Source organism: Octopus sinensis, linkage group LG6 (assembly GCF_006345805.1).
Source record: "Octopus sinensis linkage group LG6, ASM634580v1, whole genome shotgun sequence".
NCBI lineage: Eukaryota > Metazoa > Mollusca > Cephalopoda > Octopoda > Octopodidae > Octopus > Octopus sinensis.
Window position 1 is genome coordinate 57,878,460 of NC_043002.1, and position 22,500 is coordinate 57,900,959.

Sequence of the window (22,500 nt, forward strand, 5' to 3'; positions counted from 1 at the left end):
CATACATGCATACATGCATATATATATATATATATATATATATATATATGTATATATATGTATGTATATATATATATATATATATATATATATATATATATATATATATATATATATATATTATATATATATATATAGATATATGTATGTATGTATGTATGTATATATACACGTACATTCATATATATATATATGTATACGCAGAGCAGCTACTTGCAAATATGCAAGATAGATATCTACACAGTGGAAAGACTTACGTAAACAAGTTGCGTATATATACAGAGAACAAACACTTGCATATGTGTCTGTGTGTATGTGTGTATATACACACATAAACCACTTTGCTAGTTGCATGCTTGGTATATATATATATATACATTTATATATATATATATATATATATGTGTGTGGTGTGTGTGTGTGTGTATAAAGAGAAAACGTGTGAGAGACACATAGAGACAGACGGTCGGACGGACAGGCAGGCAGTCAGACAGGAAGAAAGAGAGAAGGCAGAAGAAAATACACATTATGTTGTTCTTTAACCAATTATCTGTCATCAGTCAGTTTGGTTAGCTGTCTGACTGAATGTCTGCTCAGCAGGTGCACGTTTTGTGCTGTTCGACAGATGACAGTTGATTTGGGATGTTAGACAGGAGGAGACGGATTTATCCACGGATAACATCGATGAAACATTAAAACAACAACAACAACAACAACAATAATAATAATAATAGTAATGATAATAATAATGATAATAATATAACGTCTAATTTTGGCACAAAGCCAGCAGTGACGAGAGGTGGGTGGTAGTCGATTACAACGACCTCTGTGCTCAACTTGTAATTATTTTATCGCTCCCACCAAAAAGATAAAAAATAAAGTCAACCTCGGCGGAATTTGAACGCAGAATGCTTGTACGCATTTTGTCCCACATGCTCATAATACTGCCTGCTCGCTTTAATAATAATTCTTTCAGTTCTAAGCACAAAGAAAAGTTAATTGATTACAGTGACCCCTATACATGACTGGCACTTAATTTATCCATCCTGAAAGGATGAAATGTATAGACAACACCGGTGGAATTTGAACTTAAAATATAAAGCTGAAAGAAATGTCGCTAAGCATTCTTGTTCGACGCACAAACAATTCCTCGAACACGTTGCCTTAGTAATAGCAATATTCCCTTCTACTCTATGAACAAAGCTTGAAATGTTAGGGAACAGGGGTTAGTTGATTGCATCAATCCCAGAGCTGAACGGGCATCATATTTCATCGAATCCGAAAGGATGATAAGCTAAGTCGAAGTCGGCGAAATTTGAACTCAGAACGTAAAGCCGGAAGAAATGCCGCTAAGCATTTTGTCCGACGCACTAACGATTCTGCCAGCTCCCTGCTTTAATAATAGTAATGATGATGATGATAACGATGATGATGGTAATTATTATTATTATTATCATCATACATTGTTATATTTTCTTCTCTATTCAATTGTCTTGATAATTGACTTTGTTGTTATGATGGGTATTCGACGTCAGTCTTAATCCTAACTCTCTTCATCAAGTAGATACCAGTAATATCTTGGAAAATGTGACATGGGTGACTATTTACCCTGATTTCAGTAGAAAATCGTAATGTTGCGCAGTTAATTTTACGTCGTTTTGCGTCCTCGGTTGAAAAATCTTCTCGCAATCTACAGGTTGGTGCTTGTTCTCTGCCTTTCAGAATGCTAGAATCGATTAAGTAAATAGCAGTAATATCATCGGGGTTATTCAATAGATGTTACTTTATCCTCGACCTCGGACATTATTGTTGTGTTATCGTTATTATTAAGATGATAGTGTAGCAAACTCCGTAGAGCACCGGTTTAAATTTTTTGTTAAATATAATTCGTTCTCTCTGTGATTGGGGTTCAAATCGTACTAGGAAATGACGTTGAATGTCACCCTCCCAGGGGTCAATAGACGTCATCGTCGTCGTTCTTCTTTTTACTACTATGATGCAAGAGACAGACGCGATATTACTTGGGATTAAATTCTTTGTCGAATATAATATAGTTCGTTCTCTCAAGGATTGAAGTTCAAACTACACTCGGATATAACGTTGCTTCACCCCTACCCAGCGGTCATTAGACGTGGACATAATGTGCTTCTTGTATCGTAATCGTTGTTGATGTTGTCATTAAAGTGATATGTTGGCATGCAGAAAAGGGACCACAGCAAGTACTTTTCAGTAATGGGCCTTTTCTCACGACCGTCTGAGGTCAGATTTCCCAGGTTCTTTAAATATATATATATATATATATATATATATATATATTATATATATATATACCAGTAATATAATAGGTGTCAGGTGAACCGCCTATCTCCTCAATATCTTCTTCCATAAATATTATAGCTTCTGACAATGCAAGCGTTCTTGATGATGTTGTTGGGCAGCCATAGAGCAGACGTTCCAGAAGTGACCATGACATTATTCCATAAACATTTGTAACCTCTAACTCGCGTAACCTCTCTTATACCACACACACCATATACATAATTACATACAAACATACAAACATACATACATACATACATGCATACATACATACATACATACATACACATATACATATACATGTCTATACATATATGTATGTACGTAGGTATGTACGTATGTATGTATATATGTATATATATATATATTATATATTATATATATATATATATATATATATATATATATATATATATATATATGTACCATGTATGTATATACTGTATGTATGTAAGTGTATGTATGTATGTATATATATATATATATATATATATATATATCTATATATATAATTATATATACACATACATATATACATATACATACACACATGCATATACATATAATTATAGCATTATATACATTATATATACATATATAAGTGTATGTATGTATATGTAAATGTAAGAAGACAGTTTGTGATGTATGATCTAAATTATTAAGCGAATTATCTACTGTTCCTAGCAAATCGAGTGAGCTCTTAACAACGGTTTCATAGACATCGATATTGATGTCGCTATTGCTGTTGTTGTTATAGGTGTTGCATCAAGGATTTCTAAATTCCTAACACCCGTCATAAATTCCACGTTTGCGGGTGAGCAACGAAATTGTCGTTTTTTCATAACAGTTTAATCGTTCTAATACCAACGTGCCTGAAACCGCCTTTGGTTCTTTCATAATAGAACCAAAAGTGATAGAAATTAAAATCTCCCTTCCAAACACCAGCTTAATAATGACAGTTAGTTTACCAAATTCTTCGTTATTTTCAAAAGTAATTAATACAACGGTGGGATATTTCAATAGCAATATTGTAACAAATAGGTTAAAGTGATCTAAATTGAAAATCACTAATCAAAATTTCGTGTTAATTAATGTTTCAAACACCAGATTAATAAAGACCAAATTAATTTACTAAATTTTTCATCATCTTCAAAATTGATTTGAATAAAGGTGGTATGCTTCAGCGAAAGTATGGTAACAAAAGGGTTAAAGTGATCTGAGTTAAAACCTTCCATTAAAATTTCATGTTAATTAATGTTCCAAACACCAGATTAATGAAAACTAAATTAATTTACTAAATTCTTCATCATTTTCAAAAATAAATGAAATAAAGGTGGTATGTTTCAACAGAAATATGACAGCCAAAGGTTAAAGCTTGTCAGTTTTTACTAAAACGTTTTCATCTGCTATTATTTCATTTTTAGTGAATCATTCCCTGAAAGCTGCCTTGCAGCAACCTCTGCTTCCTTTTTTATTCCACCTATAATACCCCACACCTAATTTGATTCAGAATGATTATCCTTGCTTGCAGAAAACTACCGAAATTAAATTTGAAATTTTTTTTTTTTTTTTTGGTAATGTCATAATTACCTAACATAATTTGAAACACTTACAATCAGGTTCATTCGTGGAGATTTTTTCTGTTTTTTGTTTTCATTTTCTTTTATTATTTGGTCTTTAGAATCTTATGTGGCATATTCCAAGCAAATGAATGTCTTGAATTCTTCTAGAAATGGCAGTGAAAGATCGTAATGACACGAAGAGAAATAAGTGCTGTCAGAATGCTGAAAGGAAAAAAGCTTAAATAAGGTGTTGCGAACGAGAAATATAAGTGGTCTCAACACAAGAAACAAACGCTCACACACATATACCTATAAAAATATACCTATACACATATACACATTCACAGATAGATACATACATACGTGTGTGTGTATTAATCTCGCGTTTTACTTTGAATCAATGTACATTGCAAGATTTTCAACTCAAGCCAAGCACAACTCCTCCGAATGCTTATTGGAATATCCGTGTAAATGGAGACGGAATAGGCAAGTTTGTGCCTGCATCAAGTCACATAACTTGCAATGAGCTTTTCTACTAAACGCACAAAGCCGGAAATTTTGGTGGGATGTGGGGGTCTTTGATTACATCGACACCATTATTCAACTGGTACCTATTTTATCGATTCCGAAAGGATGAAAGGCAAAGTATATAAAAAGGATCTTAGGAAAAATTCATGATGCCGTCGTCACATTGAAACAAAGGTTTTGAATTAAAAATGATTAATTATATAAAAGGAGAGAGTAACACAAACCTTTTGCGAGAAAGGTTCTGTGCTGTGTATGTAAGCGCTCTACGTTGTTTTCAGTAATGTGAATGTATGTATGTATGTATGTATGTATGTATGTATGTATGTATGTATGTATGAAGGCATTATTTCATTGTTTTTGGAAAGCATAGTCGTTGTGTGAATTTAGCCGAAAATAGACATAAGATGGCATGACTATTTTTGGTTTACCTTATTTTTATAATATACAATATGGTGCTGCAATTTTCAAGCCAAATTGTACGCCATATATACATGCAAAAATACACACACACAAATATGCATATATATTGTATATATACATATATATATGTATGAGAGTGTGTGTGTATGTATATGTACGTATATATAAATATGCATGTATTTTGTATGTATGTATGTATATATATATATATATATATATATATATATATATATATATATATATATATATATATATAATATATATATATATAAACAAATCAAATTGCGATAAAATAAAAATAATTATAATCGCTGGTATTACTAACACAAGCCATATATTTTTCATATATCAGTACATTAAGGCGAAATATGTGCTAGGAATACAGAAGCTTGATAAATTAAGTGAAATGAAGATAAAAACATTTATATATATATACATATATTAATATATGTATACACGTACGCAGACAAGCATACATACACGCATACGAACATATGCTCACATATGCATTCATATATGCATTCGTATGTACAGGTGTTAGAAATCAGAGACAGCCTTTGAGGCTGATGTCAAAGAATTATAAAAGTAACACACACGCACATACAACGATATATAAACATGTATACACATGTATTATATACATATATATATAGACACATACATATATATACATATGCATATATACATATACATGCTTGTATACATGCATGCATGTGTAATTGTATATATATTCATTTTCTCTGTTAGAAAAATATAAATATACATATACAAATTCAAGACACATGTATCCATACGTAACTACATACTTATTTACACACAACCTTCCATACATACATGCACACATACACACACAAAACATATATATACGTATGTGCATCCATATACAGAAGCAACAAACGGAATCATACATTCCTGCATATAAACAAATACATACATACATACATAAATACATACATACATACATACATACATACATGCATGCATAAAATACCAATCTTGAAGAATTAGGCTTCTCAAAAGAAGAAAGGTGAAAGCTAATTCGAAGACTACAGATTCAGTCCATCACTAGAACTATAAAAATCTGTAAAACTTTCCAGAAGTCTATCATTTAAATATCCTGGGTGGCCCAAAAGTAGGTTTGCAGTTATCCTGTAGGCACTTTAAATTTCCTTCAAAATATTTTATTACCTTTAAATTTCGAACTTACAATTACTTAAGCATAGAATAGTGGCTTCATTGTTTTTTTTGTAATTAAGATCTAAACTGCTAATATATGAATGTGAACGAGATAATGGAATAACTGTAAACCTACTTTTGGGCCATCCTGTATATGAGCATGTCTAGATATGCAACTATATGTATGCGAATACATACATAAAACAAGACATACAAATCTGCACACACACCACACACACACACACACACACACACCACACACACACACACACACACACACACACATATATACGAAAGGTTTCCTTCAGTATTCGTCTACCAAATCCACTCACAAGGCTTAGGTTGCCTGAGGTTAGAGTGGAGGCCACTTGCCCAATGTGCCATACTGGAGGACTGAACCCAGACCCAAGTGACTAGGAAGCAAGCTTCTTACACACTATTCATACGAGAGCAAAATTTATCCTGGATACCAGAGACAATTCTTTTGTGATTTTTGTTGGGTGTGAATCGTGTTTCTCACAGATATCCATTAACAGGTATCTCACAGATATCCATTATCATCCATATGTATTTGCCTCTGCAATGGTGAATGTCGACGCTCTCACACTTTTTTATATCTTGAGAGCAATGATTTCATAGAATGACTGAAATAAGACCAGGAAACGAAACCGGATTGTTAGGTTAGCTTGCTGAAATATGTTTCTATACATCGTTGCAAATGTGTGCATGTATATATATATATACGTGCATATTCGTATACGCACAGCTGTATGTACATGTATATGCAGATACAAGCATGCATATACACACCATCGTGAATGACCCGACCGGTAATATACATGACAAAGCAGTCAAGAGTTTCGTGGTTCGAATTTTGTCATCGCAATGTTTTTTATTCAGGTCCAAATCATTTATAAGGGTCAATAGTCATGTCCACTAAATAGTTAGCAGGCGCAATGTGGCCGAATGGTTATGGAGGTTAGCTTGGCGATCACGAGGGCCCGTTTCAATACAGCTGCTTGGCATCTTAGACAAATGCTATTTTTTACAGTTTTGAGTCAACTCATAATTTTTGAATAAAACTGTAAAGACGGAAACTTTCAATTGATCGAATAGCTGAATCCTCATCGTTCAACGACGAAGATCCACCACCATATAACAACACAACTATATTAATATATATAAATAAAAAAGACGAACGAGTGTTTCGGTTACTCTAAATGTTGTGTCCAACTGAATCTCTAAGACGAATAAAAAGCAAAAGGAAAAAAATAACTACTCAAGGAAGACGTGAGATTCGATCCGTTGAAGTCAAAACTATTAGCAAAAACATCAATTCATATAATAAGCTATATAAAGTAAGCATTGTATTACAACATTGTGTTCAATGAAGGGAATGAAATTATAAACACGTACATATGTCAAATGGTTCAAACTTATGTAATCCTGTTTTTTCATTTAATCTCTCTTTCACCCTCGCTCTATTCTCTCTCTCTCTCTCAGTTTTTTTACGTTTATTTTCCTTGACGTTAGCTTGCCATCCGCCTTTCTCTTTATACTAAATATATACCCACACATCACATTAATACATGGCGATATAAAGGAGGTGAGGCGATATAATCACTAGTTACAAAGGAGGTTGTCAGTTCAGAACTGCCCCTTCGTTTCTATTTGCTGTTCACTCTAATGAAACTCATTTACAAATAAATGAATTTATATATATATATATATCTATATATATATATATATATATATATATGTATATATATATATATATATATATATATATATATATATATATATATATGTATATATATGTGCGTGTGTGTGTGTTGTGTTGTGTGGTGTGTGTGTGTGTCTGCATGCATGCATGTGTGTGTGTGTGTGTGTGTGTGTGTGTGTGTGTGTAAATACCAGTCACTTAAATTTTTTTTTCTTGAACCACCGGAACGACGAGGCTGGTTACTCGGTTTCTATGGCGTATAAGTGGCTGAAACTACAACATCCCCACAACCGAGACACCAGTCCACTGCTGAGTTCAAGGCCAGCAATGCTGAAGTGGTGGTGGTGGTGGTGGTGGTGATGGTGGGGAAGCATGTTGAATACGAAGATTCAATTTATTTTAATTTATTTGCCTCGAGTTATGCCATGCTGAGGATTTTAAATAAGAATGAAATGGTGTTATACATGATTACATAAAACTGGAAATTTTAAAATCTTTCTCCGATTTCTGCCATGACTGATGTACAGCCGGAAGAAATGCTGCTAAGCATTTTGTTCGACGTGCTAAAGATTCTGTTAGCTCATAGCTTTACTCAGTTACTACGGCCGATAAAATAGGTCTCCTGTACCTATAAAAATTTACGGCCTCCTTCAAAAGTTTGAAACCAAAAGATTGCAATATAAAGGTGCAGCTTTTATGCATACATACATACATGCATACATACACACATACATACATACATACATACGTACATACGTACACACATACATACATACGTACGTACGTACATACATACATACATACATACATCCATCCATCCATCCATCCATCCATACATACATACATACATACATACATACATACATACATACATACATACATACATACATACATGCAGCTGTCCTGCTTATATGAATGTCTTCGAAAATCAAGGAGAAAGAGATTAACCACGAACAGCTGCTTCGAAACCTCCAGATTATACAAATTCGCATTTGTGGTTTTGTGAGTAAATGCCTAAAGGACAATCTGGATAAACTAGTATTTCAGAGGAAGAATTCAACCAGCTACCTTGCACATTACAAATACAATATGTAAGGGGCACAGTTATGACTTTTTTCAAGTTTACAATGTGAATTTGGTTTGTATTCTGCACTTACACATACATATACATACACACACACATATTTATACACACATGTCTATCTATCTATCTATCTATCTATCTATCTATCTATCTATCTATCTATCTATCTATCTATCTATCTATCTATCTCTCTCTCTCTCTCTCTCTATATATATATATATATATATATATATATATAGAGAGAGAGAGAGAGAGAGAGAGAGGGAGAGAGAGAGAGAGAGAGAGAGAAACGGGTTGCTTTCAGTTTTCGTCTACCAAATCCACTCACAAGGCTTTGGTCGGCCCGAGACTATAGTAGAAGACACTTGCCTATGGTGCCACGCAGTGGGACTGAACTCAGAACCATGTTGTTAGTAACAAGCTACTTACCACACAGCCACTTCTGCTCCTTTGTTGAAATTTTTTTAAATGTATAGAGTTGGCCAACAACTGACGTATCTAAAGTGATCAACAATTAAGTCTCCAACGAGGAAGCGAAGATACCTCTATGTAGGCACACAAAACTCTAGAAATAGTGGTCAAAGCCTACACTAAATCACGCCTTCCTACCATAAAAGACTGAAAAGATTATATAAAGACGCACAGCAAGGAACAAGTAAGGAGAAGTATAAGCAGGAGCAGTGTAGAGTAAATGAGTTTCGTTACATTGGAGTACAGAGTCTAACTCATGTTTTAGTGCAACTTGAATAGAGAGGGACTTTCCAGTTTGGGTTTTACTAGTAAAAATATAGTTAAGATGTCACCGATAATCCAGACATATGCATACATAAATACAGGCATGGTTGGTGGCGGAGGTAAAGAACCTCGCTTTAAACCCACGTCTTTTCGGTTTCAATCCCATAACGCGGAACATTGAGCACTTGGGCAAGTGTCTTCTATTATAGTCCAGGTCCGGCAAATGATCTGTGACTGAAACCTGACGTGTGTATGAGTTTGTACGTGCGTGCGTGTGCGCGCGCGTATGTAGGTAAGTAGATATGCATACATATATAATAAAATAGAATTTGCCCAAATTCAAAACTACGAACACAGTAGAGAGGTAGAGTGAAAGATGTATAAAGATACAGTCTTTGTGTTGGTTAAAACATTATTGCTCAGAGTTTCATGCGCATGCATTTATACGAGCAATCATCAGACGGCACGATGCTAGCACTTCAAACATGGTAAGTGCTCTAATATGTGTGATATATTCTTTTATGCAGAAGTTATAAGAAGGAACGAAGCCTACTTAGAATGGACATAGCTGTATATGATCCGTTTACTTTATATCTGTTATGACGCTTAGAAATGTGTAAGTTTGAAAGAGCTGCTATTTAGATATATGACACATTGTAACGCAGACCTTTTGGTGCCGCTTATTTGGAGTTACTGATTCGACACTGACTTGTTTGACATCAGACGTTTTAACGTTGTACACGTTTCCTCACACACACCCTCTCTCTCTCTCTTTCTCTTTATTTGTGTGTGTGCATGTGTACTTTGTGTATGATGACAGTGAAAATATGTCACACGTGTTTAGTTAATAAAACTCAAAGTCGCTCTTTCTCTCGCTCTCTCACCCCCCTCTCTCTCTCTCTATCTGCCTACCTATCTATCTATCTATCTATCTATCTATCTATCTATCTATCTATCTATCTATCTATCTATCTATCTATCTATCTATCTATCTATCTATCATTCTATCTATCTATCTACCTACCTATGTCACTTTTTCTCTCTACATGTATATATTTCAGCATGTGCAGGTCTGTTTTTGCCTCCAGCGTCAAAAACGTACCGGCATCAAAACAAGCTGCATGTTCTGCAGCCTGTTTTGGCTGCAGAACATGGAACCTAAAAAGGGTACAAATAAAGAGATGATTGATAACTTTATCCATATATATTTTCATAATTTATTTCTAGAATAGATTTAGATGGCATACATAACAAGGAAACTGAGTGTCGATTTAATGAAGATCAATTTACTCTGGTGGTGATATAAACTTTTGGTATTTTCAATATAAGTCTTTTTTCTGCTATGCATAATTTGCATCTTTCTATGCCATTTATAGATGTGCAAGGTGGCGAACTGGAAGAAACGCTAGCACGCCGGGCGAAATTCTTAGCGGTATTTCGTGTTTTTACGTTCTGAGTTCAAATTGCACCGAGGTCGATTCTGCCTTTCATCCTTTCGGGATCAATAAATGAAGTACCAGTTGTGTACTGGGTCGATTTAATCGACTGCCATCCCACCCCGTTCCCCACAAATTTTGGGCCTTTTGCCTAGAGTAGAAGAGATTTATATAGGATGTGCTTCGCTGTAGAATCGTCCTAGCAATCTAAAAATTAGTGTTGTCTCTTTTTAAGATTTGAATAGAATTTGGTGTTTTTCTTTTCATCGTGGCCAATATGTAAAACTTGATGCAAGAGTTCTTGCTGATATAAGGTTATGGTATTAATATCGGTGGTGTGGTTACATTTAGCCTAGAAGTCATAAATATATTGATGATGTCTTTCTTAAAGGTATCAAGTATAGAAAGAGAAAGAGAAAGAGATAGAGAGGGGGAGAGAAAGAGAGAATCCTGTCATTTCTAGATAAGTATATAATCTTATAGTGAATATCATGCTACATTTCGTATATTTAAGTCCTCAATGTTACATATACCTGCGCTATCAAAAGACCCCATTCTATGCATCTTTTATTTTTACCCAGACAGAATTTCTAATAAGCTTCGGAATACTTCATGTTCGCATAATAATGTTTTTGTCTATGTCGCCAAAGCAATTATTTCCTCTGACAAAGTCGGGATCGCTAATGAATAGAAGCTGAGAAACAAGGGGGAAAATCAACAGTTATTATCGAGATGATCCTACAGCTAAGAACTGTGATGAATACATATCCATTATAGAAGTTTGGTTGCCTTTTCAATGATATAACAAATGTTAAGATTTTCTCACTGATTTATAGTATTTTTCATTAAGTGGATTAATTAGCCATGGTTTTGAATCAAAAACAACATATTTACTGCGTTCTATATGTGTGAGGTACGTCGCCGCTGAGCTACGCTATATATCATTATATGTATGCGCACTAGTCCTTTTATGATCACTCATTATTTTCAGGTAAAAGAATGCATATAGGCGTAGGAGTGGCTGTGTGGCAAATGGCTTGCTTAGGAACCACATGATTCCAGGTTCAGTGGCACCTCGGACAAGTGTCTTCTACTATAGCCTCGGACCCACCAAAGCCTTGTGAGTGGATTTGGTAGGCGGAAACTGAGAGAAGCCCGTCGTATATATGCATATATATATATATGTGTGTGTGTGTGTGTGCGTGTGTGTGCGTGTATGTGTGTGTGTGAGTATGTATATGTTTGTGTGTCTGTGTTTGTCCCTCCAACATCGCTTGACAACCGATGCTGGTGTGTTTATGTCCCCGTAACTTAGCGGTTCGGCAAAAGAGTCCGATAGAATAAATACTAGGCTTACAAAGAATAAGTCCTGGGGTCGATTTGCTCGACTAAAGGCGGTGCTCCAGCATGGCCACAGTCAAATGGCTGAAACAAGTAAAAGAGTATATGAGAGAGAGAGTATATACATATAACAGGCGTGTGTGCATGTATATAACTACGTATGATGCAGCGCGGAATTTTATCAGTGAACAGGTCACAGTCTCAAAGCGACGAAAATATTTTGGCAAATTAAATTTAAATGTTGAAGTGAATCTAACGGTGTTTGCATGTTTTTAAATGGCTTATAAACACCTACCATGCTGCATTGTATGTGTGCGTATATATATATATATATATATATATATATATATATATATATATATATATTTGTTTATATATAATATATATCGATGTATTTTTGATAGATCTTTAGCCACTAAACCTTTTTCTATTTTCTCTCCCTGTTTATTTCTGTGTTCCTTTCTGTCGAAGAGCGTAAGCTCGAAACGTAAAAGACTTTCTCACTTCCCGAGCGTTAAACTAATACATCCGTTTGTTGTTTACACACCCGTCTTCGTCTTTTGTTTCTTTTGTAAATTCTCACTATATGTGTGTGTATGTATGCATGTATGTATACGTATGAACTAAAAGCAGCTCGAATGTAATAAATATTATTAATTACATATGCTAATGTATATGCTGTGAGTATTTTCCGGTAGCTACGATGGCGTAGAGGAGTATATAAACGAGCGACATGAGAGTTTATATACTCTGCTACGCCATTGTAGCAACAGGAAAATACACATAGCATATAAATTAGTATATGTATTTAAAAATACGCACACGAACGCATACATATATATAAAGATATTCGTATGTACATAATTGTTTGTGTTAATAGACAAAGCAGACAGTACGCATGCGCCAACGCGCGCTTGCATTGTGTCCTTGATCTTTCCAACTTTATCTGATTTCTTTCTTCACCTCACTAGCCACGTATTGCTGGAGTATCTCGCCCTTTGACGCAACGTTTATCATTATCATGACCATCACAATCATCATCATCAACATCATCATCATTATCATCATCAAAAACAACATCACCATCATCATCATTATCATCATCATCATCATCACCATCATCGTCATCGTTGTCATCATCATCATCATCATCACAATCATCATCATCACAATCATCATCATCGTCATCATTATCATCATCATCATCATCTTTTACTCCACTTTTTTTCTTCCTCTTCTCGTTCCCAATTTTTCTGTGTATATATGGGGTTTTTTCAATTTATTCACCTTTTATGAATATTTTATCATCTCGATATCAGTTTCCTTTTATGGAATACGTTATTACTCGTTATAATAAACTTATAAAAGTATATATGTGATAGATAGATAGATAGATAGATAGATAGATAGATAGATAGATAGATAGATAGATAGATAGATAGATAGATAGACAGACAGATATATATATATATATATATATAATATATATATATATATATATATATATATATATATATAGATAGATAGATAGATAGATAGATAGATAGATAGATAGATAGATAGATAGATAGATAGATAGATAGATAGATGGATAGATAGACAGATAGAAAGATAGATAGATATGTTTCTTTATTAGCCACACAGGGCTGCACACCGATAGAACAAATTACAAGGTAGAGCTTTTCTTTTGGGGGTAAAAAAGGAGAGTGGTGGTTTTCGATAGATAGATAGATAGATAGATAGATAGATAGATAGATAGATAGATAGATAGATAGATAGATAGATAGATAGATAGATAGATTTTCCTATACCCAACCCAGTGAGAGGAAAATTTTCCGTTACCTAGTTATCTGATACTATCCGTGCAACCAGAGAGCAAAATTTCCCTCTGGGTGCGTTTAAAGTCTAATGTCAACAAGGAAGTGAGATAACGTTGTTAACACAATCTAGATTCACTCCAAAAATATATTGGTTTTTACCCTACACAAAAATTTCTTATCGTTATATTCTATAATTTCCGAAAGGGAGTTCTCCTAATTGCAGGAACATCTTAATCGAAATTTACCTTCCCATTTTATTATATATATGAGATTGATTCTTTATGGGTATGTAAGATGCAGAAGGAACCTTCTCAAGATTTCTCAGTATAAAAATTTGACATAACGAAAGGAGTTGATGTCTATTTATGGAACATTTACTGAGTAACGAGATCATTTCTAAAACGTTCTGTAATCCACCATTCTCTACTATCTTTCTTCCTGCAGAAAATTGAACCTACTATGCTGCGATTACCTCAATGCGTTGTTCCTATCCATTGTAGTCACTTCTCGATGCTATTCTTGTATGCTGTGATTACTTCTCTATATGAGATGGCTATCATTGTAATTCAAAGAACCTTGCTATATTCTTCAATCGCTAAGACCCTAACTAACTGTGGTCTCTACTCTACGTTGTTCTATTCTCTTTATTACAATTTGGGGCTGCATCTATAACTATAATACCTTCTCCGGATTTCCCCCCATCAATTAAAATGGTAGGGTCCGGAGGGAAAGCTGCCGATTACTTATGGCAGCTTGAGAGAACACATCGAAGGTGTATATATTCTTTTATTCTATTATTTGTTTCAGTCAGTTGACTGCGGCCATGCTGGAGCACCTCAGAACTTATTATTCGTAAGCCTAGTACTTATCCTATCGGTTTCTTTTGCCGAACTGCTAAGTTACAGGGACATAAACACACCAGCATCGGTTGTCAAGCGATGGTGGGAGGGTACAAACAGACACACACACACATATGTATGCGGGAAGACCTCGCACAACTATCGTTAAATTCTTCAATGAACGAACTGAAATTCCTCAGTGAACGAACTAAAACTATTGATTATCAGCACCTGGCTACACCGACATCGATTGCATGTACACGCTTTTCATATAATCACTTTAAGACAAACACTTGGTATGCTCTGGCGGCTAATTATTGTAAGGGAGGTAACCACTTCTAGATCAATCGTGGCGGGATTAGAACTTTGAATTTGAAATCGAAGAAAGAACTTGAAATTTCTAGTCATCGGTAATTACTTATAGTGCCATTTCATTCTTATTTGAAATCCCCGGCATGACATAACCCGAGGCAAATAAATTCAACTAAATTAAACATTTTATGAAGCGAAACATTTCTTAGAAATGGAAATAATTAGTTTAGAAGACATTTATGGAATGTGTGTTTTTCTTTTTCTTTCTCCTTCTTTTTCGTCATTGATCGTTAATGGAGCCTGTATATCATGCAAGTAAACAAACGTGGGCTTACAGTCAATGTATATGAACTTAACAATCTATTGTCTATAGCTAAATGTATTTGTAGTTATATATCGTGTTGCTTTAATTGACTCGAAAGACATTTTCTTCAAGAGAATTCTTTCACTTGTTATCGAACCAAAATCTATTGTCTGCTTTGGCCGAATCGTTTGTATATTAGACAAAGTTCCCTGTAATACTTCGAAAGATCGTTTCACATTTTCAGTCCTAACCTTGCCGAGATCAACTTTGCCATTCACCCTCTCGGGCTCAATAAAAATAGTAGTCGACTACTGAAGTCGATCTTCTGGCTTTGTGTGCCTAAATCAGAAACTATCGTTATCGTGTCGAACAAAATGCTTAGTAGTATTTCTTCCGATTCGTTACGTTCTACGTTCAAATTCTGCCGATGTCAACTTTGCCTTTCATCCACTCGGGGTCAATAAAGTAAATTACTTGTCAAGTCCTGGAGTGAATGCAATCGACTTGCTCCTCCTTTCTGAAATTTCTAATTTCATACATAGGCGTGGCTATGCGGTAAGAAGTTTGCTTCCCAACCACATGCTTCTGTGTTCAGTCCCACAGTGTGGCACTATGGACAAATCTCTTTCTTTTATAGCCTCAGGCCGACCAGAGACTTCTGAGTGGATCCCGTAGACAGAAACTGAAAAAAGCCCGTCGCGTATATATATATATATATATTACACAGTGAGGGGACCTTTGACAGGACGCCTTTCTAGCTTGTAAGGAGTCCTGTCAAAAATCCCTTCTCTGTGTATAAAAATATTTTATACATTTATATATATATATATACACATATACATATACATATACATATACATATATATGCACGCGTGTGTGTGTATGTGGCTTTGTGTTTGTGTTTGTCCTCCATTACCGTTAGGCAACCGGTGTTGGTGTATTTACGCCCCCATAAATTACTGGTTCGCCAAAAACAGATCCATAGAATATATACCAAGCTTTAAAAAAATGGACATGGGTTGAGTTGTTCGACTGAAATTTCTTCAAGGCTGTGCCCCAGCATGGGCGTATTCTAATGACTGAACCAAGTAAAAGAAAAGATATGTCATTTTCTCCTGATATTACCCATGGTAGCAAACGTATCCTCTCAAATATACCAGCTATACGATGGATAAGACTTCAATACATAATAAATCGGATGTTACCCTGGGAATTATCTCAGCCAATCCAAATTCTGAATATTATTCGTGCACATATATTGTTCTCCCCAATCTCTCTCCCTCGAAAATATAACTAACGAGTAATTTGGCTCAATAAATCGGCCTCTCTCTGCGCTCATTATATGTTATATATGCCAACGAGGTAATTTTCCCCAAATCATATAATATAAAAAAAGAAATATTTTTGTATGCCATTTCGGCAAATGCCATTGGAATGCATAATCTGAGATAAACGTATATCATTTTACTGAAAACATTTAGGTTTTGAAGTGCGAATGCAAACGGAAATGACATACTTAAAGATATAAACACAATATACCGTTGCTATAATGGCGTATAATAATAATATGGAAATCTATGCAACACATTATAATGTATAATAGTGAGGTAACACATGCAACCATTCTCATATGTTACTCTAGTGAAATGTCATTGGAATATATATCAGCTACGATAAATTATATCGCTTTCATTTCATACTAAACAGCCCAGCTTTTTTTTTTTTTAAGTATGAATGATGCAAACGGAAGTGACATACATAAGGATATAAACAGAAAATATAGAATAGCGATGATAATGTATAATAGTATGGGAGACATATGCATCGCATCACGCAGGTTCAAGCGCCATCTTTAGAAAATAAATCTCTCATGAATTTTTAACATCATCATCTGACATTTATAGAGCTAAGATGGTTTATAGTTGAAAATTTCATTAATAATAATAATAATAATAATAATAATAATAATAATAATATAATAATGATGATGATGATGATGATGATGATGATGATGATGAGGTAATAATAATAATAATAATAATAATAATAATAATAATATAATAATAATAATAATAATATTTCCAAATTCTGGAATAAGGTCACCAGTTTTTCTGTGTTTTTACTCAAAAAGAGACTTTTCGTCTGTTCTTTACCAGAACTTGTCTGGTACTTTTACTGTTTCGACAACAAAAGGAGGAGAAGTAAAGCTGATTCCAGCGGGATTTGTTCTCAGGATGTAAAAAGCGGAAACACCACCAGTTATTTAGTCGGATACTCAAATGGTTCTGCCAGATAACACTGTGTATAGTGATTGAATATTTCACCAAATATATTTAAATCCAAATAAAACGAAATTCATTGACATTACTTCATTATATAGAAACACGAATTAAACACATACACACACACGCACGCGCGCAAACACACATATACTCACACTTATACCAACACACACACACACACATAGGCAGAGGCATAAGGATGTGTGTGTGATGAGGGGGTGTGCTTCCAAACTACAGGGTTTTCGCGTTCAAACCCACCGTCCAGCACCTGACCGGTCTAATCCTTTTGAATGGATTTAATATACAGAAACTGATGGAAGTCGTGCACACACATACACACACACACACACATTTATATAAAGAAGTTATAATCCAAGAAGATAGAATGAACAGGTTTTAATCACAAATCACAACAATTGTTTCTATGCATTGGTGGCAACTGTTGCTGACTTTTCCATATCATACAATAACATAAAATATTATATAAACATGATCCAGCAATAGCTATGTACTCGCACGTCATCAGGTGAGTGGCTTTGAGAGTATTGCATACAATGTATATATATATATATATATATATATATATATACATGTATGTATACACACACGCATATATAAACATGTATGTGTGTGTATCCGTTTGTTTGTATCTACAATCGCTTCTTGTACGGAAGTGCTGCCTTCGAAGCCGTATGGAATAAGCTACCCCTTACCTCTAATACAGGTAATGCTTAGCGTCAGGAAGGACAACCGGCTGTTTAAACATTACCTCGGCTTACATACTCGTCTAGCCAATAAAATCGTGGGAAAAGATACGTTAAACGAACGAAACACGGCCACCTCTTTACACACAAATGATATATACTTTTGTGTCGGAATGTTTTTAAATTTTGGTCGAAAGCTAGTAATTTTTAGATGGTGCAAGTCGATTTCAACCACCCCAGCGCACGACTGGTACTCATTTTATTGACCCCAAAATGACGAAAGGCACAGACGATCTCGGTGGAATTTGAACTTAAAAAGTAAGCGGGAAGAAATGTCGTTAAGTATTTTTTTCTGACGGTGTAACGATTCTGCCAAGTGACCGACTTGTGTCGAATTATAATACAAAAAATAAGAAAATGAAGATTAACCCGAAGAATTACTCAATACTTCTTCTAGAGTATATTTACTATTTATTGTTCATTTATTATTTGTAAGAAAGGGGTCACAGTAACTTTGAATTCTCAGCCTGCTGTCTCTCATCCCCTCTCTCCTCCTTTCTGTTTGTGTGGTGTGTGTGTGTGTGCGTGCGCGCTTGTGTGAGTGTGAGCGCGCGCATGCGTACGTGCCTGCGTGTGTGTCTCTTTGTCTGTGTGTGTGTGTGTGCGTGCGCACGCGCACGCGTGCATTAAATGAATGACGAGCAACACATTATATCCCATGTAAGGCGGCGAGCTGGCAGAAACGTTAGCATGCCGGGCGAAATGCTTATTTGTATTTCGTCTGCCGTTACGTCCTGAGTTCAAATTCCGCTGAGGTCGACTTTGCCTTTCATCCCTTTCGGTGTCGATAAATTAAGTACCAGTTGTGTACTGGGATCGATCTAATCCACTGGCCACCTCTCCCCAAATTTCGGGCCTTGTGTCTGGAGTAGAAAAGATTATACACCATGAAAAGATATCTATTAGTTCAGGTTTTCCCTGTTTATGACAAACATTATTCACTCACATGAGAACGTTTATGGTAAGAAAATTAGAAATACATTGCAAAATTTATAATTTTATGATTTTTCTTCTAATATTTTTTGAATCCGAACGATAATGACGCTGTGATGTCTCTACATTTTCTACCAATTTCACATGTTTTTATCTGTTTTATATTGTCTTTACTATTGATAAACGTTCCCATTTACTATTTATATAAATATATAAATTTATAAATATTCTCCTTTGAAAATATGAATATTGATTTTGTTTTTAAAGATAATTCACTATCACCGATACACTATTAATAATTATTTAGCCAGGCACCATGCGATAAATAGAATGAATCGTTTAACCTTTAATATTCGGCGTCGGTCGGTGCATTACCATTAATTTAATGACAATTACATAGGTGGTAATACAAGCTGTGACATTCATGCTTTTCCCAGGGTTATTAATGGAATAAATAATGGAATATCTACAAATGGTGTCGAGAACAGATTGCAGAATGAGTTTGTTTGATGCTTACCATTCTCTCATTGGTTTTCGCCTCCCATCTGCCACACACATGGAACATAACTACTCATAAAGCACTATTATATAAGGCAGGGCTGCTCAAGCGTTTTAAGTATAGCTGAAAACCTTGTCAGTGATTCCCTCCAGCTCCCATGTTATGATTCAACACTTGCTCCTATTTCTGCATTTTGATGTACGTTCGTATAGGTACAGACATAGACGTGTGGTTAGTCGTCCGCTTTCGAACCACATGGCTTCAGCTTCTGTCACACTGTGTAATACCTTAGACAAGTGTCTGCTACTCTAGCCCCGGGACGACCAATGTCTTGTAGGTGAATTGAAAGACAGAAATTCTGTGGAATCCCGTCCCATGTGTGTGTGTATGTATGTGTCTGAGGTTGTACATGCACCACTTGACAACCAGTTTGATTGCTTACGTCCCTCATAACTTTGCGATTCCCCAAAAGAGACCGATAGAATAAGTACCTGACTTTAAAAATATATGTAGTGTGGTCCAGTGACTTAAAATGTGAAAGATACACGTAATATCGGGTCAGAGTAATTTAGTTCCTGGAATTATTTTGATGCAGGTGACTCTTTACCCTAGCACCGGTCTACTGTAAACGAATGTTTGACACATCGCCGCTTGACTTTAGCTATTGTGCCCACGTGAATTTGATCTCGGCCGAAACCAGACTCAAATGAAATCAACCACTGGAATCTCATGTCTTTGAATGGGCCATTGAGGGCTCATGACACTTTGGGCCATTGAAAACAAAAGTCAGATAACTGTCTGGTCATCATTTTGATATTCTAACGAGCTGGCTCGTGCCATGTCATATTGTTTTGAGGAAATATATTAGTTTCTGATTATTGTTGCATATCTTCCACTATTAAATAAAAGCGACAGGTACATTCCGATTCAAAACTCGGAAGCTTCTAGAAAGGCTCAGTATAGCGGCCCCAAATCTCATTCAACAAATTTTTTATGGTGACGGCCTTTTTTAAGATCATCTTTTACCGGAAATACTGAAATGGGCTTCGATCTGTCAATTGGGTTCATACTATGATTCTCGAGTCGATCGCAGTGGAATAAAACGATATTGATATTAAGTATATATTTTGGGTCATTTACGATGTGTTGGGAACACATTAAAAACGGCAGCATAAATTTACGTGTCGTAGTGGTTAACAGCACGGACTACTAACCCCAAGATTCCTAGTTCGATTCTAGGCAGTGACCTGAATAATAATAATAATAATAATAATAATAATAATAATAATAATAATAACAACAACAACAAACAACAACAACACAACAACAACAACATCGAAAATTACCTTAGGAATGAGAAGCCAGATTCGAAATTTCCCCAAGACACCTAATGAAGGCTGAAGGGTATATCAACCGAAACGTTGTGTTAACAACAAACAAGTTAAGGACAAATATCCGTGAAATGTAAACAATGTACACAATTCCTCATCTCTTAAATATAGAACTGTATTATAGATATAATTGTTCATCAATTCATGTATTGTGTTGAGTTGGTAAAATATCAGACAACCCATCCGATGTGAAGGCAGTTAGTGTCTCGCAATTGGCGCTGCGTTGCATCCACTGCCAAAATACATTACATGAGTACTCAATAGTTGAGTATACCTAGATTGATTTACCGAAACGGTTTGTTTCTATCACTGTGTTATAACAGCTGACCGTTGGTTTTTAGGGTTGCTTTCAATGCTGACAGTCAGAAAAGCTATCCATGTGAAAGAACAAATTCTGTTCTAGGGATAGTTTATATTTCAACACCTGATTAACTGTGTGCAGCTTTTGTTGATCTTTAGGTTCTAGAAAGGGAAATCTTCTGGAATTTGGGGAGATAACTTTATTTAATTAGAGAAATTTTAGTTATTATTTTTCGGCTTTAAGACGACGAGCTGGTAGAATCGTTGGCACACTGGGGAAAATGCTTAGCTTAGCGGCATTTCGCCTGTCATTACGTTCTAAGTTCAAATGCTGTCGAGGTCGACTTTGCTTTTCATCCTTTCAGGGTCGATAGAGTACCAGTTGAGCCATGGGCCGACGTAATTGATTTAAGCCTCTCCTGAAATTGCTGGCCTTGTGCCAAAAATTGAAACCATTATTACTCAGCTTTGTTGTTGCGTTTTTGTAATGCAGAATAGTCAAAAGAAACAACAGGAGAATTTTATATTTCGAAGTCTTTTGTCGACTTATATATTTGTATGTCTGTGACTTAAATAGTTGTCCTTCGCCATAATTAGCGCGAAAGGAAGGTGGAGGGTGTCAAGCATCCCGCTAAAGGACAAATGCCAACGGCTAAATGATCCATGGTACAGAACAGTTCTTGAGGAGTTTGTCGCGTTACATCATGTCACCGGCATTGCATCGTCTCTCAT

The 22,500-nt window shown here is 35.2% G+C and overlaps 1 protein-coding gene across 1 annotated transcript in view; it reads left to right on the plus strand.

Moving 5' to 3' along the window:
• LOC115213366 (GATA zinc finger domain-containing protein 14) overlaps positions 1–22,500 on the plus strand; it is a 112,055-nt gene that overhangs the window by 1,288 nt on the left and 88,267 nt on the right. The window lies entirely within an intron of this gene.